The 25,781-nt window shown below is 46.4% G+C and overlaps 1 protein-coding gene and 1 long non-coding RNA gene across 4 annotated transcripts in view; both read left to right on the top strand.

Moving 5' to 3' along the window:
- Positions 1-25,781, top strand: part of NR3C1 (nuclear receptor subfamily 3 group C member 1) — a 775,966-nt gene that overhangs the window by 470,767 nt on the left and 279,418 nt on the right. The gene's annotated exons all lie outside the window — the stretch shown is intronic.
- Positions 12,697-15,626, top strand: LOC147703114 (uncharacterized). The gene is made up of 4 exons (XR_015297565.1): positions 12,697-12,745; positions 13,029-13,385; positions 13,426-15,016; positions 15,061-15,626. It is a non-coding gene; the product is annotated as an uncharacterized LOC147703114 (long non-coding RNA).

Raw genomic sequence — 25,781 nt, 5'->3', positions numbered from 1 at the left:
GATTGTCAAGGCCTGCCATAGGAGTGACTGATAGGAACTCGGGTGTCCATTGTATGGTTAGATATAGAGCTACTATACCTAAAGCAAAGGGTGATTACACGACTTTGCCCCAGCTGTCATGCAGCCAGTTGTGTCAAATTTAGGAGGCCAGCCAGGGGTGGCATAATACATGCTGCAGCCCCTGGCGGCCCTGGGTACACCTATGCCCTGAGTTACAGGGTCTGATAAGGCGGCCCAGTACCAATTGGTAAATGCACCTAGGGTACATATCGTAATTTAGAAAGAGAACAGCCAGGCTGTGGGTCTGATTAGCAGGCCCACAGCCAGAGAAAGTCGTAAACCAGTGAAACAAAAGCAAAAAATCTGGGTGATCATAGGATTGCAGACCCTACTCTCCTACACCAATCTTAACATGTCCATATGCGAAGGCCGCTATACCTTCAAACAGAAAGTATAGAAAGTGGAAGTACGCAAGTATCTGACCACAAGAGTGTCCGGGCGGAATTGAGTTGACACAACAACAAAGGGCATAGTTCACCCAATTCAGAGGCAACAGAGTGGGCCTGGCCCTTAAACGTCCAAATGTGCAACAGCAGCAAAAGAGATTGCTTCATAATAGAACCAATAATAATAAATCACCTGCTTGATCTAAAACCCGAAGGCAGCCTAGAGTGCATTCAGTGATAACAACTTGAAGTAACGACAGCAACATGGCCCAACCATGGGACCCAGTGAGTCGCACGTTTTACCAACTGTATACATGTTCAACCTGCAGGGGCGTTTGAAAGCAGGAGCTTTATCTGCTTAGTAAAGAGCATAATTTAGTTTGTAGTTGCTTCAAGTGGGCTAAACAGAAAAGAAAAAGGAGCAATCCAGTCGGCTAGAAATTCTATGCCATCCCAGTGGACACAATTGACGTGTTAAGTTGTAATATGGCATCAGTTTAAGTGCATGAGCGCAATAGAATGTGATAAGAGTCTAGGCTGCAAGGCCACAGCTCAACTAGGGGCAACAAAGGTGTGTGAAGGATCTCCAACTGACATTGTACAGGCAGGTACATATAGTAGTATGCTAACTGCCCTCACAAATAGCAAGACGTTCAACTCTCATGGTATTCTTTGGTATCTGCCCGACCCAAGGATGGAAGCACTTCAGAAACCTAAGGCAGTAGCCATCTGCAGGCAATAACTTTAAAAGAAAAAAAGAGGGGTGGGGGTCAGTTACAAGAGTTGCTATTGCCTCCTTACAACAAATCATAGCGACAGGAAAATTTGCTTCGCAAAAATGATGGGTGGTGGATGAGAATGCAAGCTATGACTGATGGGGCGACAGCACCAAAGGGGTAAAGGTGAGCCTTATTAGTACCCACCTATTTTAACCACATGGCTGCTGGGCGTTCCCCCCCCCCCTGTGCTGGAAATTGCCATTTTAGTGGCACCATGACGAGCTCAGCTCGTCATCAGCACACGACACCCGTGGGTGATGACGAGCTGAGCTCGTCATCAGCATCGAAAGGGTTAAAGACATTTTAGTGGTGACGAATGAACCCTAGAGCTACACAGGTGGGGGACTCAGGGTTGCGGTAGGCGACCCTGATCCATTGCCGGTCTCCCAGGTGATCCTAATGCAAAAAAGCGATGAATACCCCATTAGGTGGAGATGAGGCCGCCCAAATGAGATCCTCAGGCCATAGTTCTGGCTCACTGGTTAGAGGCGGCAGACCCGAGAGCAGACGACGGCCCGGAACCAGGGTTCAGTTCCCGACGTGGCAGGGTCATGGACCAGGGTCAGCGGACTCGATAATTCTCATCTCGTGCCTACTCTAACCAGGGATCACACTCGGCAACTCTGGGCATTAGCTTGCCTCATCTCCACAACGGCCCCCCACATACGCCGGGGATGCCTGGTTTCACCTTGGAGATACCCAGTTGGGACCATCTCACAGGGAAAGCCAGGATGGGTTCCCCAGCGGTCTACTGCGCAGAGATACTCCTTCGGGAGTCGATTCTAGCACATTACAAACCCACAGTTAATTAATTAATTAGTAGGGGGCCGTGAGAAGAACTCGACGGTGATCCCTTCATCCCTTAAGGGATTGTTAGTATCCGGTCACCTGGGGGTTTGCCTTGCCTCGCTCTGTGGTGGAAAGTTTGCATTAACCATTAACATAATTTGGCCACAGCCCCAATGCGAAATAATACAGCACTGGATGAATAATAGGATGGTAATGTAATGCCCAGTGGCTGGAGATAGTTTCGGGGTGCGTGTTAGCTCTTCGTCCTAAACAGCGCAGCAACGGTATGATCACCTGTAAGTTAACCTATCTGTGTACTGCATTACAGAATATGAATAAACTTGCAAAAGTTTTCCCACACAAAAGTGTGGTTTGTTTTGTTGATGATGAAACTGCATTTTGTCACAAAGGTATGTGTATAGACATATCAGATAACAGAAGGGCTAGGGGTAGAAACGCTAGGCGTATGGCCACATCACCCGCAGGGTAACACTAGAGAGGACAGCCCTTAGTGTTTCCTCACTGCCCGAGAGGTAATATTTGTTCTGTGGCCACCTGGCCATGAAGTTGGGGGACTGCGAGTGCGAGATCTCGCCTCCCTCGTGACCCTTGTTATGAGGTCACTTCCGAAAGGCCTGTAGGGGTATTTAGGTGGGCGCCACACCTGGATATTCCTTTTTCCGTGGCCAGCAGTAGCGGATTTTGCCACCCACCCGGAACAGGAGAGTTAACAAGAGCAGCAAATTGAGTTACAGAGTGATCCTAAGGCAAAAAACAACGAAAACCTCATCAGGAGGAGGTGTGGCAGCTAAAGATGAGATCCTCAGGCCATAGGGGGCCATGAGAAGAACGTGACGGCGACCCCATCATCTCGTAAGGGGCAGTTGGCATACTGACAGCTTGGGGTTTGCCTTACCTCGCTCTGTGGTGGCACGGGTGCAGCAACCACAATGTGAAATATACAGCACCGGATGAATAATAAGTTAACAATGTAATGCCCGGTGGCTGGAGATTGTTTCAGGATAAGTGCCAGCGGTTAGTCCTAAATAGTGCTGCACTGGTATGATCACCCGTAAGTTAACCCTACCTGTGTACTGCATAACAGAATATGAATACATTTGCGACAGTTTTCCGACAAAAAAAGTGTGTGTCTGCTTTGTTGATGATGCAGCTGTATTTTATCACAAAGGTATATGCGTAGACATGTCAGGTGACAGAAGGGCTCGGGTTGGAAACGCTCACCACCAGCCTTTAATTACCTGATAATGAATAGGTCCAAGCGGGCTGCTTCAATCATTAGAAGGTGAATTTTAAGCATCCACATCTCAAGACTTGCTGTTAAGGGATGCCTCGCAGGGTCATTTCTTCTCTGGTGCACTGTAGCATGCAGAGAACTGAAGTCGCATAAGAGAGCACATTATGCCGTCCCAGGCTAATTATGAAAGACTAGGCTGTCAATTTGTAATCTATTTATTGGAGTCTTAACGAGCGATTCTTAGCATAGTGTGTGTGGCTGCCTTGATTATTTGATTCGCAGCCCTGAAGTCGTATCTGAGAAAGGAGTTGTGTGTCAAGGGAATGCAGCACTACGTTACCTCCAGTCAGAAATGAGACCAGGGCAGCCACATTAATGGAAGCTGAGCATAGAGACGGGCGAGCCACTGTAAGCTTGAGCCAGAGGCCTGCCTCTTAAACCTTTGAGTCCACAGTGAGTCTAGCCTTCATGTGGCTTCTGTTTGGCACCCACGCTCTAACCTCATGCGCTAGGAATTAAAATTAGGGCAGTGATATTAGATTCTTTTTTTTTTTTAAAGACAGAGATCCATCTAGTAGCTGAAATGCACAATGTGAAAAGACAAAACCTGGCATCAATACCAGCTTCTCCGCCTACTTTTTCTTCTTTATCACATATGAGTCGAACTTCAAATACACAAATTTAGGATGTGCGATGTACAAACAACTCTTGGATTTGATTTAAGACTGTAATGTGCCATTTGAATTGTCTGTTAGTTCAGTAGTACCATTGTCTTAATGTGGGGAGAGCATCAGTGTTTCTAAGTTCATTTTTTAAAGCTACCATATTTAGGTCTTGCTGAAACAGCGTATGTGCTGTTGCTTGTGAGACAGTTAGCTTACGGGACTATTAGAGCTTGCCCATTGTTTACTAGTGGTTGGCTTCATCACACTCATTTCCTCGTTTCTCCTTAGTCAGCTTGTGCCTGCTTCACTTTCTTTTTTGTGTGTTTATCCCTCAACTGGAGCTTAGCTCAAGTACTGCTTCCTCGTTCCATTGTGTGTCCTTCCACTGCTCGCAATTTCTGAGGCACTTTTTAAAATGTTATTCTATTTGCTTGCCTCGTTGTCATGCTTTTTCCCCTAGCTTTATCTTTTTTTGTTTTTATTTTACTTATCCTGTGGCACCCTGCTGTATTTTTGCTTTCAAACTCTCTCAATTTCTGTTAATTTGTTGATTCCCTAACCGAGAGCGGGACACTCACCTAATTGTTATATGTTGTTCTTCATCAAAGTGCATGTGTCTTTGCTTTCTGTTTGAACTTGTTGTGTCACATCAAATTCTCCCGAGTGCCTAGAGTCAATTGATCTTGTGTGTGCAATGCATTCATAGATGGTATGTGACATCTTACTCTGTGTGCCTTCCTTAGCCTTTCATGAAACTTATACGCACAAGAGACTGCATGCTTACATTTGTAAGCCAGTGGCAATTATGCAGAATCCTAAACTATAGGAGCCAGAATGCAACTAATCCAGATACCCCAACGTCACCAAAACTGATTGATTCAAGTGGATAATTGTACCTCCTTCCCTGCATTATAAAAAATCAAAAGCACTTACAAGCAGGCTGATCCCAACATTAAGCCACATGCAGGTATGTATTGTGTCACATAAAGCTGGCCAGTTAGAATAAAACAGGGTCCCCGACCTTTTCTGTGCTGGGAGCTACTTAAGATCAATAAAGTTCAGCTCGAGCTACTGATATCATTAGTGTGACATCAGACAATATTATGTTAGTGCGAGAAAAACAAAATGAACAGATGAGGGACGCAATGCTGAGCAATGCAAACATTCACCCCCAGTCAACAGAACTGGGTTTAATTCATAGTTTTTTTGCCCACCATGCCACCCCAGTTTAAACCCAGCCATTTGGAAATCAGCCTTGACCATTTTCCTCATGGGGACAATCCAGCTTGAACTGCCAGGCCAGGTCCTACCTGGACAGGAAATAGGCACCCTGGGACCGGTTTCTTTTTGCTGATATTCTGTTAGAGACTACCCTATGCAAATTTACCCTCAGTCCATCAGACAATATTGCCAGCAGAAATGTGTAAAAAAAAAAAAAGGCTCTTTGTCGGTCTGGAATGCCGTTAATACATAACAGTTATAGCTTAAATGCCCCTGGCATCAAGGTAAAAATATTAGTAATAAATCTCCCCAACATCACATGATTTATCGCTCAAATATCCGCTTTTAATACATTTTGGAAATTCACACATCATCTTATTGGTTCTGAAAATATGAAAATACACGCATTTGTCTCTAATATAAGCTTTTCAAGTTAGATATACACATATTCAGGCAACCAATCAAAAGTTTCTAATTTAGTAGGCTAAACTGGACACAGGAGAGCTACTTTCAGGAAAGTAACTGGAAAGCGACCAGTAGCTCACAAGCAATTTGTTAGAGAAACCTGGAGTAAAATGTGCATGCACAGATTTATGATATGTTTCACATACCATCCTAGCACCATCATCTATTAGTGTGCTAATCTGCGAAGATGCATCTTTTGGGGGTTACCCACAGCCGCTGGAGCTTGTAGAAACTCTTTCGGCGATCTAACGGAGTTCTTTTTGTTTTGTTTATACCAAAAAGAAAGCTCCTTTTTAGGCCGAGCCTGGGCAGCGCATGCTTTGCTGCGAGGCACTATTTTCTTTAATTAGTTTCTCCTACTAAAGGCAGGACGTGCTTTCCTTACATTCAGCGTGCCATATGCGCGCTTTCACTTTCAAGCAGCCCCGGACAATGGCGGCCGCTTCTTTGAAGTGAAATAGGTCTCGCATTTACAAGAGTTTGAGCTATTGCCATTGTAAATGACAATAGCTTAAACTCTCTTAAATGCGAGACCTATTGCATTGCAAATGCTGGTTTGAGACTGCATGATAGTGAATCGTGCCTGCTGCTTGCAGGCTATGCGTCATCAGAGTCGGGAGTTCTTTGGCCTTTGTTCTAGTAACTAGGCAGGTGTGCATTTTATGAGTTTGCTTCTTCTGCTGTGATTTGCTTGTGGTAGATAGCAAGAAGCTTCCCCGGTTATAAAACGGGCATGCAGGGCAGCTTTCATGACGTATGCCCCAAGGGCATGTCAATTTTCACTTCTTATGAAAGAGCGATTTGGGCTGACGTGCGTGCACAAGATGGCTGCTAGTTTGGTGTGTTTTGAAACCGTAATCTACCACATGGTCTTAAAGAAAAGCCCGGTCCTTGAATGTTCGCATTCCTTAAAGGCCAGGCACCAGGAGGAGAAGCCACCAATGGCCCCAAGGTGGTGCCAACCTGCAAAGCAATGACGTAAAATACCCACTTGCTGGTGGAAACGGAGTGAGTGACCAATCAGCAAAGAGCCAGGTCTTGAGAAGTCTCCTGAAGGTTAGGAGGTCTGCAGCCTGCCGCTGGCGGATCGGCAGGGTGTTCCATGTCTTGGTGCCGAGGTGGGAGAATGATCTACTGCCAGTGGTCACTCTTCGTATGCGGGGGATGGTGGCGAGGACGCGGTCTGCGGATTTGAGCTGGCGGGTGGGGGTGTAGAGGCTGAGTCGGCTGTTGAGTTATGCTGGTCCGGTGTTGTGGTGTGCCTTGTGTGCGTGGGTGAGGAGCTTGAAGGTTATCCTCTTGTTGATGGGGAGCCAATGCAGGTCTCTCAGGTGGGATGTGATGTGGCTGCGGCGAGGGATGTCGAGGATCAGGCGGGCGGAGGCGTTCTGGATGCGTTGGAGCCGTTTCAGGAGTTTTGCCGGGGCTTCTGCGTAGACGGCGTTGCCGTAGTCCAGTCTACTGCTGTCGAGGGTGACCGTCCTTCTCGTTTCAGTGGAGATCCACTTGAAGATTCTGCGAAGCATGCGGAGGGTGTTGAAGCAGGAGGAGGAGACCGCGTTGACCTGCTTCGTCCTGGAGAGGGTGGAGTCGAGGATGACCCCTAGGTTGCGTGCGTGGTCGGTGGGTGTAGGGGGTGCTCCTAGTGCAGTCGGCCACCAGGAGTCGTCCCAGGCCGAGGGGCTGGGTCCGAGGATGAGGACCTCAGTCTTGTCCGAGTTCAGCTTCAATCGGCTGTTTCTCATCCAGTCGGCGATGGCCTGCATTCCTTCATGGAGGTTGGTTTTGGCGGTGTGGGGGTCTTTGGTGAGGGAGAGGATCAGCTGGGTGTCGTCGGTGTAGGAGATGATGTTGAGGTTGTGTCGTCGTGCTACGTGTCCAGCGGTGCCATGTAGACGTTAAACAGCGTTGAGCTGAGGGATGAACCTTGGGGGATGCCGCAGATGATCTCAGTGGCTTTGGAGCGGAAGGGGGGGGAGGCGGACACTCTGAGTTCTGCCGGAGAGGAAGGAGGTGGTCCAGTCCAAGGCCTTCTCATGCTCAGTACTTAAGACACTTGACAAGAAGGCAATGGTTACTATCACAGACCTTTTAAACGTGTCCGTACAAGAGGAAACTGTACCGAAAGAATGGAAACATGTCATGATTCATCCGCTGCTAAAGAAGGCTGGAGCCGACCCTAACCTGCTGTCAAATTTTAGACCCATTTCCCTACTACCCATATTCTCGAAGATTTTAGAAAAACACGTGCACCATTCCTTAACCGAATTCACCATGGTTCAAGATCTGCTGCCTCCCTATCAGTCAGGTTTCAGATCGGGGTTCTCTACGGAGACGACACTATTGGGAGTTACTGAAAATATCCGCTCCTTGATAAAGGCGAAACGGTTGCACTGGTACTTTTAGACCTTAGTGCCGCATTTGATACGGTATCACACACTGTATTAATGAGGACACTATATTTATTAGGTATTAGAGGCCCAGCTTTAAATTGGATTAAATCTTTGCTGGAGGAACGTATCTTTCAAGTTTTCTCTCGCTCTGCTTGCTCTGATGTCCAGGTCTTCAAGCACGGAGTACCACAGGGCTCTATATTAAGCCCACTATTATTCAACCTATATATGAGCCCATTAGCAAAGGTAGTGGAAGAAACTGGGCTACAAATGTACTCCTATGCTGATGATTCTCAGCTGCTCTTTTCACTCTCCTCTGGAAATAAGAATAATCCCTCTATTCTCAAACAAGGGCTCGTGAAAATTGCAGGATGGATGCAAGAAAATGTTCTCAAGCTAAACGGTGAGAAAACCGAAGTGATGATACTGGGCAAAGACAAAAAGTTATGGGGCCCCCGACATTGGCCGCAAGAAATGGCTTACTCCCAGTCCCAGTAATGCAAGCACGAAATCTGGGCATCATTATCAATGATTCTCTTAATATGCATCAACAAGCAGTGAAAACGTTCGCTACCTGCTTTGCCATTTTAAAATGGCTAAAGAAGATTTGTTGGATGCTGCCAGAATCAACCAGGAAAACCGTACTCAACGCACTAATTACATCTAGGCTTGATTACGGAAATGTACTGTATCTAGGGTCAAAGAAAGCTACGATTCGTAGGCTGCAGACAGTTCAAAATGCTGCAGCCAGACTCTTATGTAAAATCCCTAACACAACCCCCACCTCTAAATACATTCGGGATCTCCACTGGTTAAAAGTTGAGAACCGAATCAAATTCAAATTCTTTGCTTCATGCATAAAATTTCCACAAAAAAGCCCCAAAATACCTTCAAAATTTGGTACATCCATATTGCCCCTCCCGTGCTCTTCGCTCTTCTGCAGCAAAGAATTTTATGATCCCCAAAATCAGACAGTCACGCATGGGCGGCAAATCTTTTTCTTTTTTGGGACCCACGCTATGGAATTCCATGCCTATTACAGCCCGAAATGAGACCAATTACATGAGCTTCAGGGAAGCCTTAAAGACCTGGCTGTTCAACATCTAAGCTGGTTCTTGTCCGTAGCAGAATTATTCATCTTCTAATTGCGCCGGGAAACCCTTTGTGGGTAGCTGTTGCGCTATACAAATAAAATTAATAATAATAATAATTCACTTGGATTCCGGCGTCTCGGAGGCGTGTTCTTAGTGTGCGGTGGAAGACCTTGTCGAAGGCGGCTGACAGGTCCAGGAGGATGAGGTCCGCGTTTTCTCCGTTGTCAAGCAGGGTCCTGATGTTGTCGGTGGCGGCGATTAGGGCAGTTTTGGAGCTGTGGTTGCTGCGGAACCCGGACTGGGACGGGTCCAGTATGTTGTTTTCTTCGAGGAAGGTGGTCAGTTGTTTGTTGGCGGCTTTTTCAATGACCTTCGCCAGGAACGGGAGCAGGGAGATGGGTAGGAAGTTCTTGAGGTTCTTGGGGTCCGCCTTGGATTTCTTGAGTAAGGTGTTGATCTCTGCGTGCTTCCAGCTCTCCGGGAAAGTCGCTATCTCGAAGGAGATGTTTATGGTTTTCCAGAGGGGGGGTGCGATGGTGCTGCTGGCTTTGTTGAAGATGTAGTGTGGGCAGGGATCTTCCAGGGATGCAGAGTGGACGGTGTTCATGAACTTCATGGTGTCGTCGTTGTTTATGTTGGTCCAGTCCAGCAGGCGGTTGGTGCAGGTGTTGGTCGAGGGAGCGGGGGTCTCAGCGGTTGCTGGGGTGGTGACGGCGTTGAAGCTGTCGTGGATGTCTGCGATCTTGCGATGGAAGAAGGTGGCCAGCGAGTCGCACAGGTCTTGAGACAGTGGGATGCCGTTGGTGTTGGAGCTGGGGTTGGAGAGTTCCTTCACGATGCTGAAGAGCTCTTTGCTGTTGTGTGCTTTGTTGTCTAGGCGGTCTTTGAAGGAGGTTCTTTTGGCGAATCTGATGAGGTGATGGTGTCTGTGGGTGGCGTTCTTGTGAGCTGTGTAGCTTTTCGGTCTTTGTTTGCGGGTCCGGTTCTTTTTGAGTTTTCGTCAGGTACGCTTGAAGGCCTGGAGGTCTTCGGTGAACCATCTGACTCTCTTGCTGGTGTGGGTGTTGGGGGGTTTCATGAGCGGGCGCGGGTGTTGGCGCAGTCGTCGATCCATGGTCTGAGGCTGCGGCGTCGGTCGGGTCTGTGGATGGGCTCTGGGCGAGGGCGGTGGTAAGCTGGTCCTCCGTGACCTTGCGCCAATTGCGGCGAGGCATCTGTTGGGTGTGGTGGGTTTCCGGAAGGTGAAGTGGATGCAGCGGTGGTCGGTCCAGTGGAGTTCGGTGGTGTGGTTGAAGGAGACGTGGGTGCTTGCTGAGAATATGGGGTCAAGCGTGTGGCCGGCGGAGTGGGTGGGGGTTGTGAGGAGTTGTCTGAAAAAAAGGTTGGCAAGGTTGTCGATCAGGGTGGATGAGTTGGAGTCGTTGTTGTTCTCGAGGTGGAAGTTCAGGTCTCCGAGGAGGATGTAGTCTGTGGAGGCGAGGGCGTGTGTGCTGAATAAGTCAGCGATGGAGTCCCTGAACTGCGGTCGGGGTCCGGGGGGTATGTAGATGAGGGTGCCTCTGAGGGTGGTTTTGGGGTCGGTGTGGATCTGGAAATGCAGTTGTTCGGCGGTGCTGAGGGTGTCGTCGGTGTTGGTTGAGACTTTGAGAGTGTTCCTGTGAACGATGGCGATTCCTCCTCGTCCCTGTGGGCGATGGCGATTCCTCCTCCTACTCCGTTGGTGCGGTCCTTGCGGGTAATCTTATAGCCTTTCAGGATGGCTATGGCGATGTCGCGTGCCGAGGAGCGGTTCAGCCAGGTCTCCGCAGGAAGGCGACGTCTGGGGCGTTGGTGTTGAGTAGGTCCCAGAGTTTGACAGCATGTTTGCGGGCTGAGCGGGTGTTGAGCAGGATGCATCTGAGGAAGTTGGGTTTTTCAGTGGGCGGGTTGGAGGGCCGGTTGCTGGTGAAGCTGCAGTTCCGGCAGGGGAAGGGTCCTTGGGTGCGCTTCGGGCGGCCAGGCAGCAGGTGCGTGATCGTCCGGCGTTTAGTGCGTGGAGGGTGTTGGAGTCGTAGCGGAGGCGGGCATCGTGGTGTTTGCGGGGGCCAGGAGTCCTGGCGCTGGGCGTGGACGGGTGCAGACGGGCTTGCCCCAGGTGCGCCTTTGGCGCTTCCGCCGCACAGCCGCTGCGCTGCCTCCATATGTTGGGCTGAGGGGGGGAGGAGCAGCTTGGAGGCAGGAGCGGGCAGCAAATGGGAAGCAAGGGGCAGGGCCACAGGGGGCGCAGCGGCGGGAGATACGGAGGGGGGAGCGGGCGGGGGTCACAGTATTCAAAAGGGGACACTGGGCAAAATGGGGGCACAAGGGGGAAGGATAACAGTGCTGGAGACGGTCAGGGACACAGAAAAATACAGAGGAAAAAAGACAGAGACTGCTACAGCAGAATATTTTTGGGGGAAAAGATTGCTTTCTTTATTCGATTCAAGTATTAAAACAAGCATTTACAATGCAATGGTTTCGCCTTTGGAAATGTTAGAGCTATTGGCATTGTAAATGACAAAATTTGTATTTATGTGTTGGGTTTGAAAACAGATAAATAAATGGCATTGTCATTTACATTGCCATTAGCTTAATCTCTCGCAAATGTGAGACCTATTGTACCCTACGGACGAGCTCAGCAGACAGCAATTACTACCACACACACACACCCAGAGCCACACACACACACACCCAGAGCCACACACACCACACACCCAGAGCCATACACACACACACACACCCAAAGCCAAATACACACACCCTGAGACACACACACACACACACACCCACACACCCAGAGCCACAGAGACACACACACACCCAGAGCCACCCAGAGCCACACACACACACACACACACCCAGAGCAACACACACACCCAGAGCCACACACACCCCCAGAGCCACACACACACACACCCAGAGCCACACACACACACACACACCCAATGCGCCACACACACACCCAGAGCGCCACACACACACACACCCAGAGCCACACACACACACACACACCCAGAGCCACACACACACACACACACCCAGAGCCACACACACACACACCCAGAGCCACACACACCCGCCCAGAGCCACACAAACACTCAGGAGAGCAAGCACAGCGAGGGGGGCAGGGAAGCAAGCACAGCGAAGGGGCAGGGAAGCAAGCACAGCGAGGGGGCAGGGAAGCAAGCACAGTGAGGGGGCAGGGAAGCAAGCACACCCAGGTTGCAGGGGAGCAAGCACAGCCAGGGGAAGGGGAACCAGGGGGCGGATGCCCATCATCTGCACTGGCACACCTCTGCTGTGTGCCGTCATAAAGATACACGGTGCAGGACAAACATCAACTGCAACCTACGTGTCTGATATGCACACCTAAAAGGAACAACTGCACTCCTAACTCCAAAGTGCCAGCAGACACATACATCGTGTGTACATAGAACCATTTCAGGAACCTTTTCTTAGCGCCAACACCTCACCTTCACACTCTGGCAACTCTCCAGGCGGGGTACAAGCCTTGCTCACTTCTGTAGCTTTTCTTGATGAAAACTGAGAAATACAAATAGTATGTACTGGCACCGGCGAGGGGGGCAAAAAGAGGCTAGAGCGGACCCCCTCGCCGGTCCGTGTTTGCACGGTCCTCTTCCTCTGATCTCCATGCCTGCAGGCTCAGCCCTGGCTTGGCCAAGTGACAAAAAAGGGGTTAATGTCCTCTGTTTATTTCTGCACATGCAATTTTGGTTATCCATTTTTTTGCACTCGAACCCTGAACTTCCAGCGTGTTTCTTTATGTTGGAAGGGCTGGCTTGAATTGTCACCGGAAGATTAAAAACAGGGTTCCTTTTATTAAACAGAGGTTGGCTGTTGCCTGACTGACATGTCAGCTTTTCGTTGCACGTATTTGGAAAGTCAAGGTGAAGCGGTTCTGGGGCGCTTCCGTGTTTGAAACACACTGCCCAAGAACAGGATGCAGAGACATCCAAACCAATTAAGTAAGTGCTCCGAAGTGACCTATGTGACGTGCGGCGCCTTCCTAAAAAAAAACGACCGGGAGGCAAGCAGTGCGGGAGACTCGTAGGAATGTGGAATAAAACCCGCAGAGTGCACTAAAAGGTCCTTTCTGGAGAAAGCATGGGATTTAAAAATACTTTTCCCCGCGTTTCTGCTACTTTTAGCAAATTTGGGGCAGGGTGTACACTTCGTAGCGCTCATGTGCGCTCCGAACGGGAGAAATGGACTGCCCCTACCAATGCTCACGCATCTAGCGTGAGAAATGGACGGCCCCTACCAATGCTCACGCATCTAGCGTGAGCAACCGTACGTGGCGTACAGCTTCGCAATGAGGATCGAAGCGTAAGGGTCTTTTCAAAAGGGGGGAAGCGGAAGCGTACAGTTCACCAGGCAATATGAAGCGCACAGTTTATAATCCGGCAGAGTACAGTGGGAGCGCACAATTCTTTTTAAAGGCAGTCCAGATGGGCAGAATGGTGCGCACAGGTTACGGGCGAGCTGCCAAGCGTACAGTTAGTTTTCCTGAAGCGCACAGTCTTTTCGATGCGCACCGTACCGGCAAGATGCCATGCACAGTACGGGGCGCAAAGTGTCAGCCCGACAACTAACAGACATGAAGAACAGTACACAGAGACGACAGGACACGGAAATCGTGCAACCCACCCCTGCAAAAGACACGTCCAAAATGGCCAAAACATGCTGAGGAAAAAAAAAAACGCCCACCGCCGCAATAACGTTCACAAAGGGGCGGAGAGCGAAAAAAATCGCCGGAACGCCCACGAATCTGCTTGGGCAATGACTGACACATCTCTGTTCCAATGGCTAGCCTCCATTTATGGAGCTAGCCAATGGAACAGAGAGGCGGGACAAAGGCCCAGACTGCTTCTCAAAAGATTTCGCCTGCACGAACGCTGCTGCGCAGCAGACGCCAGGCGAAACCTAAAAAGTAGTTTGTGTGATGATGCAATGACCTTTGAGATGGAAAATAGTCTCTCATACATTGCATCAGCAAGCAGCCCACGAGAGGCAGAATGATAATCCAAGCAACCAGTAGCACGAGGCCAGGCAGCATATATGTCTGTGGGCCAAGTCCAATCCCACTTTATGCATGCTTTAATGAATTGATAACAACGGGTCAGCAGACTGTGATCAAGCTAGACCTTAAAACGGACCTTAGTTTCAGATTTGTTGATGCATTTTGCTATGATTTGAGAGCTAATTATCGCACATCAACCTGTTCACCCAGCCCATTAGTCCTCTTACTCATTACAGGTAGTGTGCACAGGCAGAATCGAGAAGAGCACCTGCGAAGCTAAGGATATCTGTTTGGCTCTCCTTCAGAGTCCAGATTTGAGTCCTAGAAAGTTGAATACACTTCTGGGTTAGAGGACCTTGTTCTCGGTTCCATTTAACGTTCTGAACGTTCATTTAATTACTGTATATTTGCGCAGGTTGGCTTTGAAAGAATATTACTACGCGTTGTGAGAGGACCACATGTTTAAAATATGCCTTTACTTGCATCGTAAGTTAATCAATGTGTTATCGTTTTGTAACATTTTTTATTTAAGCGACAAGGAACAATTACAAGTGTAGAATGCACTACGGATTGTTATTGCTGAATATTTTATTTGATTGGTGCTCTCTTCTTAGCAGTGATAATGAGGTAATATATTTGCTCCTAATTGCACATGACTACATCTTGGAAGAGGCTGCAGTCTCAAGATAAAAAAACAATCTGTAACTTTCATTTTGGAAATTCAGAACCCAAAAGTCAAACATCCCTCTTGCACTCTTCTGAAATAGATCATTTGTTGAATGCAACGAGGAGCAAACTAACTTGATAGGTTGCCAGCTGAACATTTTAGCAGGCAAGTTACTCCAAATCAGTGATGAGCAAATCAGTGATGGGCAAATCAGTGATGGGCCTGAGAATGGGAACATAAAAATACAGCCAGATTGTGTAAACCAGCAAAGTCCTTTCAAGACTTAATGGCCAGAGGTGCAGCCTAACACGGGGAGCCCGAGAAGTACCAGAGATGTTGTAACTGAAGCTGGAACCTACGAACAATGCATTCAAAGGAGCGGCCCACGATGGAGAAATCTGTCGCCTAGGTTCAGAGGAAGAATCGCAAATGAAAGCCCTGCTTGGGGCACCTCAAGGAGGGAAACAAGACATCCAACAACAAAAATATGTAAAGAAAGCCATGACTAGTCAGATGGACCGTGCAACACGACCAGTCTTTTACCGCAACGCTAGTTAATTTTTAATTCTAGATTCCTAGCTTAATTAATAAAGAAGCGTCCAAGGGCGTTTCCACTTTATTGAAGCTTGTTTTTCTGTGAAGAACCACGTACGTAGTTACAATAAAAATAAAAATCTTAAACACATCACATCCATAAGATAATAAGATGTTACTACTATCTTCCTGTTTGTCCCACGATAAAAATAATGTACAGTTCGATTTTTAAAATAGTAGCTCACAAGAAACGAAACTCAAAGAGAGAAATAAAGAAATCATTTTGGTATATAAATCTGCAAATAAATAAATATGTTACTAAGAAACCACAGACTGAATGGCGCTTGTGGCAACATGAGGCCTGCAGATGTCCAAATCTTATAAGTGAGGCAGGCAGGAATTACAAGTAGCACAGCCCCCCCCTTCTGGGACTGAAAATCAAAGCAGGACTGCTAAACCTGCCAGCTGGTTCTGTAGCGCTATGCAGCATAATTGTTCCATGTTATCCAGCGTAGCCTGTCGTAAGCTGAATTATAATGTAGGGAAGTGGCCTGATGGCAGCAGCTGGACATTGGCTCATAGACTGGCTAGTAACTGATGAGCCCATCAACTCATATTGGATTGGATGTGTGGTGATGTGCGCTTCTGGGACTTTGTAGTGACAATGAAGTCAGATTAGCTCTCCACACTCCGCTGCAGTGTGAGGACGGATGCCTGTACACAGACTTCCAGCTTTGAATGACCCGATTTTTCCAAGACTATCACCTCCTGGGCCCAATTGATTCCGCCACCAGGGCTCGGTCCAGGATTTTGGTCCTTTTAGGGCTTTCCAAAACTCCCCCACCCTGTTCTGATGAAGACCCGTTTTTGACTACCGAAAGGAGCATATATTGGGTTGAAACGTCAACAAGCACACTAGGCTCAGATTGACCCAGGTTCTGCACAACCAAAGAATAATCATCAGCCTGTAGAGTCATTGTATTTCCCTATATTATCTAGCCTATCGCCGACATGTACAAAATTTCCCCCACCATGTATATATTGCACACCACTGAGCACTAATGTCACTTGACCACCACTTGCTTGCAATATTTCACTTGTTGACAGCCGTGATTGTATGTGTAAAATATATGAATGATATAATTTTGATAAAACGTACACAGTAGACAGCAATTAGTCATGTGCCTTATTGTTTGTGAAAATGTTTCCTGTGTCTAGGCGTTTGAGATAAGATTGTTATAAAATTGACATATGCGATACTTAATGCGCTAACAGAAGTAATCGGTAACCCGACAGAACCACTTATTGTTTATTGGTACATAAGTAAATGAATAGAAAGGAAAGGCGGGCGGCTGCCATTTTTAAGGAAAAGCCGACATTTATGTAAATGCGACCGGTTTGCTTTTTGAAAAAATTATTTACTTTATTACCATTCGCGGCACGTTGTATGTTCACTTTCACGTTTAAAGCTACAGCATGGCGTGCCTCGATTGCTACAAAAATAAATAACTAGAAAAGAAAGTCGGCAGCTGCCCTTTTTTTCTATTTATTTACTTTTGTATAAATCACGTCTCGCTGCGCTTTAGCTTTAAACGTGTGAAGCTAAAGCCACAAATGTAAATATAGTAAAATAAATAAAAATGAAAGCACATATTCATAGGTTAATAAATAGAAGCAGGAGGGAGTCGGAAAAGGCAGCTTCAGCACAAAGAGACAGCGTGTCAGGGAAGTGTGGACTGGGAAGGAGCTATTGTGCCTCCATCTCCTTTTAACAAGTCATTAAGAAAAGAGTGCTGAGAAACTGTAAATAAAACGTTTTGATCAAAGTCACATGTCAGAGTTGCTGTCCTTATGAGAGGTTACAACTGAAGAGGAGGTACTAAAGAAGTAGAAGGAGGGACTAGTAAAGAAATTAACCAATGAAATACAAACAATTGTAAAAGACACTATAAAGAGCCAATAAAATACAGGGCAGAATATAGGCAGAGCTTAAAACGCCCATATCATGAATATAGCATGTCTTGAAGAGCCAGCGCAAGTGCTGCCTAGGCGAGACCTAAAAATAATACTAAATGCTGTGATCCTTAATGTAATGCCCTCATGAGGAGTATCAGGACAGTTTGCCTTGAATTGATTCAGGCTAGTGGCATGCAAGCTATTTATGTGCACACACGCACACCTTTGTTGTTTTACGTCATAGCAGTGGGCAACTGCGTGTCCCTCTGAGCGGTCTTCATCAGGTGAATTTAAAAACGAGATTATCGTGACACGTAGGAAAAAAGTCCAGGTATTGTGAGGTCAGAGTATATGACTGCAATCAGCCCAAATGTGAAACTGTGTCATTACACGCAAGAGTATTGTAATGAGCTGTCTCTAAAAGCCATGCACGCAGTGTACATACTGTTTTTGTGTATATTTAAACGAAAGGCGTGAGTGCCATTTTGCACAAACATGTTGGTGGACTATTCTGCTTCTATCAAAAGCGTGTGTCTTGGCTTAGTGCATTAAGTGGGATAAAAAACGAACTGGACCACTAAGAAAATGTGTTTAATGGCGTGACTAAAGAAAAGTCTGGCATGGTCTAGGAACTGTTTGTAACTAGCTAATTTTTTAAGATTAGTTGACTTTAAAAATGCTGATGCATATCTCGTACCCTTTTTGAAAAATTCTAATTGTATATTACCTTCCCACAGAGATTTAAGTGAAATCAACAAAACCAGTAGATTATTTAAAATGTAATGGCGCCCTAAATGACTGCCTTTATCAATGATAAACGTAGACAAAGTACATACAGAATATTTAGCTCTTTACAAGTGGCCCTTTCTGAACAGATGGGGCATCCCACGCTTCCACCATCCCATCGCACCGGCCAGCGAATCATGTTCATCCCCACAATTCCACACGCCTTCTCACACTTGTCACTGACTGCCCTGTACCTTTCAAGCTTCCTAAATTTTAATGAGGGCCTTTTCTTGTGAAATTTAAATTCTACCTTTACTTGAACTTTCTATTGAATTGTGTTGGTCCGAAGGTTTAAACTGGAAAGTTTCTGCAAAAAGGTCGCAGTTTTCATAAAAATTAAAAATGTACAATGCTGATTAGACGCTGCAAATAAGGTCACTAAAAGTGAGTGGGAATGCCGAGCAAACACTCCAGACGTGAGACATTGAGACCCTTCTCCAACAAATCAGATATATCCCACTCTTTATTACATGTTTGTGTGGGTGTATATAGCACATCTGTTAATGGGATCCAAGAGAGCGCTGTACATCAATGAAGATTTACGCTCTTTTTCATTAAAACATTGCAGTATATTTCACGTATTTACAATTTGACCACAGGTGGCAACTTCTTCCTCTTTAGCCAGATTTGGCCTGCTTTTATTTAAATAAAGGCCCCACTTAGTCATACAATGTTTTTTTTTTTAATGTAAAACTTCTTTTATTGATTTTTTTGGGTAAGGTAAAACATACAGTAAGTACCACTGGGCAGTTGCCCAGTCCGAAACATACAATAACTCAACAGAATATCATGTAGCTCTTCATCAAGTGAAAGTAGACCTTTCAATGTGTAAAATCCCACTGTGGCTCTCATCTTTCATGATATTTCTAAGAACATCCCTGTGATGTATATACATACTCTTCTGTCTTTGCGCAATAGTCCATAACATTAGACTTTAAAAGTGGGAGGCCTTTGTCTGACCACTGATGACAGTCGGGCAATGTTCTGTTAGGCTAGCACCAGCCCAGTTGCCAACAACAGTCTCATGGCTTGGTCACCTCCCCCACTCATCCGTGAGACCTAGGAGCGCCATCCTCCGATCTCATTTTACAAGTCTGCCCACAACTTGAGTAAGTCTATAATGTATACTTGCCCACCATTTTTATATAACAGAACAACTCCATATTGTGTGGTAAAAGGTGCCCACCCGTGAGGGTCTCAAGGTGTTGGGGGGAGGGGTGCTCCATGGGGTACTGAAAAGCCAAGTCTTAAGGTCCTTCCTGACCTGGAGCAGTGTGGGTCTTGGCTGCGAGGTAAGAGAAGGACTTTCTACCCGCTCTGGTCTTATAGATGTGTGGGACGATGGCCAGAGAGGTCGGCTGATCAGAAGATCCTCTTGGGTGCGTGGAAGGAGAGGTGGTTGTGTAGGCATGCTGGGCCGATGTTGTGGAGGGCCTTGTTGTATGCGTGCAGGAGGAGCTTGAGCCTACCACGCATATCTATGCGCCCCAGCTCTGAGCAGGCCCTTGAAGCAGTGTGATCTGCGATAGGTACCCTTTGACAGCCCCGGTTGGATGCCTTCCATCTCCAGCACACACTTCCTGAAGGCCACGCAGGCTTTGTTTACGCTGCAGGCCCACAGAAAAGACGATGTAGTCGGTTTCAGCAACCGGAGTGATTTGAGTGGTGTAACGTATGGGAAGTTTTGAAGGTGTATAATAAACCAGAAGTTGAAATAATGTTGAACAATGCACCCCGACCGTCGGTGCTGACACAGCAGCAGACGGCAGGAATCTGCTGCATGCCCGGTCCTGACAGAAGGGCGGTCTGTATTTAGTTTCCAGGCTCTCCGTCCTGTCAGTGCGCTCTGGATGCCTAAGCATTGAAAGTGGTCAGTCGTCAATTGTAGGTTGATAACCAATCCGAGTCCTGCAGTTTAAAGGCGTCATACCCCGAATGTTAAAAGTATTGCACCTTAGTCCCGCAGATCGCGTGCCGGAAATTGCGCCATGTTTTCTGCCTGTTAGGTCCGCAGCCTTCATCTAGAGAACGGTAATTCCCTCCCTTGGAAGCCTGAAGAAAGATTCCGACACATCCCCGTCAGGTGTCACTGGTGTGTTTTACAGCCAAAGAGCGTGGGAGCGATGTAACGAGATGCGCTCCAGGTGAAATGTGCTGCCGCGGCCAGAATGGCTTCTAGGTTTTACGTGGATAGTTAGCTCTGCAGTCAAAACACGGGGTCGTATCTTGCAAAGGAGCAGCGTGTGTCAGCTCCTCTTCATGTGGTTCTTAAAGAGCAGGGTGAAGCCAGAGGAAGGAGGACCCTCTATGGGTCACACTGTCAGGGGCGGTGAGTGAGATTTTAAAGTGGTGGGGTGCTAAGTGATTTGCATACAGCACCGTAGCACGTGAGCGCAGCGAGCGAGCCCAAACCCCAAAAGTGGGGTTTGGGGTGGTCACCCCCCCCCAAGAAAAACGTTGAAAAAAAAGAAGAAAAATCGTGCATTTTCAAGCAAATTTGAGAAAGCAGGAAGGTTAATAAAGCAATTGTGAAAGTGCAGTTATTACATTAATAGATGGCATAACATAGGTAGCTGCTTATTCAGTATAACCACAGAGCTTCATACATTCCGTCCTATTATGCTCAGGTGCTGAATTCAGACTATAAGACTTTCATGGAAATCTCAGCTCTAAGAGTAGAAGAAGTTGCACAGCAGTGTAATGGTTGCCAGGCTCGTTCCGCAGGAGCGTCAGGAACTTGAAGAAAAGTCCACAGTCTTCCCCTACGGCCTTCCGACTCTATTAGGCTCTAGAGTAACGAATGGCACGCAAGGGGAAAACAGAGAAACAAAACAAGGAAAAGCGTGGAAAGAAAAACAGGTCTTGAGCGTGGGAACCTCTTCGTGAATTTCTTGAAGAATAGGCACTGGCAGGCTGTAAAGGAAGATGTTACACTCTATTCTTATCTATACCAGAGAGAGTATGAACCAGCACACACTTGTATATACAACCTACACAGCTTTCAGTCTTGGTTCTAGTAGAGAAATGGTTAACATAGGTTGTACCCCTGTGCAACAGAAGGATAAGATTATGAGCACTATGGTCCAACACAATGTCAGTATATACAATGATGAGGTATGTATGGCTCACCACTCTATTCCCAGAGGAGTAAGAGGAGTGCGTATTCTTCTGTAGGTTATGCGTTCAAAGAATAATCTGCCAGGAGAGAGTGGTCATAAAGGTCACATGAAAGTCTTACAATATACTAAATATAAAAGAGGCAGCGCAACGCGCTGTTACCGTGATTCTGGTTGAGCTGTGCTTTGTACACACACTTCACATAGGTCCACGCAAGTACCCCAAACATAAATGGTATAAAGTTTTTCGCAATTTGCCATAGGGAAAGGTTTGATAAGCAACACAAGCAACAAATCTTTCACCCTACGGGAGACAGGTCCGGCCAGTGAACAAAGGTGAGCACATCTGTTTAGTCTCCAAATAGAACAAACACTACAAAACTTTTAAAAACAGAGATAACAATGCATTTCTTACCTCAATCAGAATTTTTTGTATTCAACAAACAAGTAGCAGCATTCACTTTTTGTAAATGAAATCAGCACGTCTGTCTTTCAGTGTAGCAAACTTGTCAATTACTTTCATGTTGAAGACCGGTATCTTTTGGACTAGCTTGCTCTCTACAGATAGCATTTAGTCTTTCCTCTAGCATGGTGTTCCTGAGGACTGTCTTTATGCGCTTTAAGGCTGAAAAACATCGTTCAGCTTCTACTGTTGTCATTGGAGTCGTAATCACAATTTTTAGTAAAGTCACTGTCTCTGTAAGTGAGTTTTCCATATGCAGTTTATGAATTAAACTCCGCAAAGTCAAGGCGCTTGTGGCCTTCCGGTACACAGGCATTCCGTAGAGTACAGTTAACTTAGTTCTCAGCTGCGCTTTTTTGAGCATAGAATATGCTTCCACAGCCTGATTCAGAGCGCGCTCAGGGAAGGATTTGTCATATTGTGCAAACTCTTTACTTTGCATTAAAGTGGCACTCACCCAATGTTTTGTGAATGAAAAACGTTCTTGTTCCTGCACAATTACAATGTCACATATCTCCTTTCCAATTCGAACCAGAGAGGTGATGTTTTGTCTGCGGTTTGCAAAAATAGAAAAATAGAATGCTCCGGCAGTTTGCTCTCTAAATCGTCAACCCCATCTCTCACTTTCATAATCTTTTGTACAAATGTAGATGTATTGGCATTCACAGAGACAGTATCTATGTCTTTTCTTTGCAACTGATCATATAACACATCAACATGACTCATTATGTCATGAAATAAAAACAGTAAGAACTGAAACTCTTTGTCTTGTAGTGTTCTAATAAAGCCATGGGCTTCATTCTGACTTGTGTGATCAAAGTCTTCTCTGGATGCTATGGCGACAAAAAATTTCTCAAGGCCCTCCCTCTGTTCAAAGATTAAGTTGACTGTACGAATGTGAAAGTTCCAACGAGTTGAGGATCCCCTTGGTACGCTTTTGTCCACAATCTCATGAAGGGCTTCTGTTCTTTTGGGGGAACGATTGAAGAATGCTGCTATGCCTCCGATATCCTGTAAGAAAACTCGTGTCTCTCTGATCTTTGATACCGCCTGTTGCATAATAAGATTGAGTTGGTGGGCGTAACAGTGCACAAAATGAGCATTAGGGTACACATCTCTAATTCGTTTCTGTACTCCACTAAGGCTTCCACTCATTACGGACGCACCATCATAGCTTTGTGCGATAAGTTTTTGTTTTTGAGGCAGGTCCGGGAAAATTAAGTCCAGTTGACACAGTATAGCTTCAGTGATGGTTGCTGCACTAGAGTCTCTTAAATGTGTGAAGCCATAGAACCTCTCCACAACGTTTCTGTCACTGTCAAGGTACCAAAACACTAACACGGACTGTGTTTTAGTGGCCACATAAGTGGTGTCATCAGCCTGAATAGCCACAAAGTCTGTAAATGTAAATGTAAATTGATACTTGTATAGCGCACTACTCAGCCGCAAGGGTCTCAAGGCGCTTGTACGAATACCGCTGTGGAACCCATCCTGGCTTTCCCTGTGAGGTGCCCACTCCTGGGCACCCCCAAGGTGGAGGCCAGGCATCCTTTAGCGTTGTGGGGGCCATTGTGGAGATTAAGCAAGCTATTGCCCAGAGTTGCAGAGTGGGACTCCATGATTGGAATAGGCACTGAGGCGAGAATTATCAGGTCAGTGGAATTTTGAGCCCAAGAGCCACCGAGGCGGGGAATTGAACCCTAGTCCGGGCCAGACCTCTGCATCAGGGTCTGCCGCTCTAACCATTGAGCCACACTTCTCCACTCCAGTCTGTGTTTCGCAACTCTTGCACAATATAGCTTCTTATAATTTCGAGCATACAGTCAAGGAGTTCATTTTGTATTGTATTAGAGGTGCCCTTAAAGACTGTAGCACGTGCTAAATGTGTTTCCAAATCCTGGTCTATGGTTGACATTAAATCCACTAGGCCTAGGAAGATCCCAGGTTTTGAGGAAGTTTCTGATTCGTCATGGCCTCGCAATGCCAGTTCGAAAGCACCACAGAAACGAATGCAATCAATGATCTTGGATAGATTTTGTCTGTTCTTATCAACAGCTTCATTGTGTTTTTGAATGGATTTGCGATATGCATCATTTATCTGCTGCTCAATTGGTGCGTCTTCCCCCAACATTCCCAGTCTTGTTAGGTTTTCCAGATGATTTCTTGTGAGCGCATGCTTCTTTATTTTTTCAAAAATATGCTTCAAGTCAACTGGGCCTTGTCATGTCCAAGAAAAGTCACCACCAAACAGCAAGCAGGGGAAGCAGAACAGAGAATTTTTTTATAGGGCACCCTGTAATCCTATCCGCTTTTGTGTACCAGGTATTTGAGAATGTACGTTTTGACATTTTTCCTCTGTCCTGGGAAGTTTGCTGTAGGTTTATTTCAGGCTGATGAGGTCCTAATTGCTTTATCTGTAGTTTTTGTTCAAGTGGCCGTGACTGGAATGACCTTGCAATCAGCTCTTGTACTGTATTCATGATGGTGTGTTGCTGGCCTTACCAATATATATATATTAAAGAAACCTGTCAATAATCAAAGTACAACGTATAAGGTGCAGTGCAATAATATGAAATTTCAGTACAAATACATATATTTTGTGCGTCGTACTCGTAATACATCTCCAACAGCTCCCCTTCCCACAAAATGACTGCTAAAATACAGCCGTACTGCCTCCTGCCTCTCTGTGCCATAGTGGTTGCTGGAGGCACTGAAAGAGACACTGCTTGAGGGCCTGGAGAGTGACCAGATACATAGCCCTAACTCCCATGTAAAAAAAATATATAGCATCAGTTTCCTTACCTTTAACACTGGTGTTTGCTGGGTTGTAGCCGGGGTGAAAGAGCAGCAACGGAGGTTGGGGTCCTCGTGTTGTTTGCTGAAAAATTGCCCCAAATGCAGTAATGTTTCAGGTTGTCAGGTGCTGAAAATGAAAAGATAACAATTTATTTTTGAAACAGTAGGGTAATGAAACAAAGACTGTGGGGAAAACACATAACGTTCCATTTTTTTCCTTGCGCTTTGCATGCAGCGCTTACATGAAAGTTAATAGCTTGCCCTGTATGTTAGGATTTTGACTTAGGAACTGCAAGTAACAAAAGGATCTCTCTGACAAAAGCAGTGACTCACTGACCTATTTACATCATATGCATTTTGTGATCTGCATCAGGTATATGTTCTTTGCAGCAGGCACATTAACCCTCTGCGCTGCCGCCTGCTGCTATTTCACTACTGGGACCACAAACATAGTCTGGCAGACTGCCAATGCACCTACACATATATAGGCCAACAACTGATGTTTCTATTTTTTGTTTTATATAGCGAAGTAGACCCGAGACATCGGGTATCAGAGCGCTTTACATGACATTGAGTACCAGTTTCGTTACATCACCATTATTGCCTAAATCAACATTAGAACACATCAGTGGCCACGCTGGCACTTAATAATACAACAACATGCCTTTGAAAGGCAGGTGGGGCTGGGCAGAGACACTCGTGTTTAGCTCTGCCTGACATGGGCCTGACTCGAACTTTCACCTGCTCAAAATGTCTTTCAATCGATCTATGCAAGACATTTCCTAAATGTGTAACGCACGCACGTTACTTTTCAGGAAACCTATTCACGGCAGCAACATTTACACTTAATCAACGTTACTTGCCCAGCCCTCAAACTGAAGAAAACCTCGCACACACCTCTCAGTGCAGCAGAGTGGACAGAGAGGTGACTTTTTAACTGTCTGGGGCTTATACGGTCCGTAACACCCTCCTCCCTACCTCTTAACATGCTCCCGCTCTCCACTCCCTGCCATACTTCTTCCATGTTATGCTTCCTCTTTTCTGCCAGACCCTGAGCCCCCCCCAATTAATAGCCTCTTGCCCGCCTCTCTCCATGAAATGATGTTTCCCCCAATACCCCACCCGTGACCCGCCGCTTTACTTCATCCATTCCCGATCCTGCCTCGTCGTCTTTACCAAATTTATTTGATCATTTCTTTTCCACCATTTCTCTCCCTATCACCCCTCTCAACCCTTCTTCCTCACATGCCCCCCTCCCTATCACGTTGTCCCATTCCACAGAGTGTCGCAAGATTAC

The sequence above is a fragment of the Lissotriton vulgaris genome, chromosome 7, assembly GCF_964263255.1.
Source record: "Lissotriton vulgaris chromosome 7, aLisVul1.2, whole genome shotgun sequence".
NCBI lineage: Eukaryota > Metazoa > Chordata > Amphibia > Caudata > Salamandridae > Lissotriton > Lissotriton vulgaris.
This window is presented reverse-complemented; position numbering and strand designations above follow the sequence as displayed.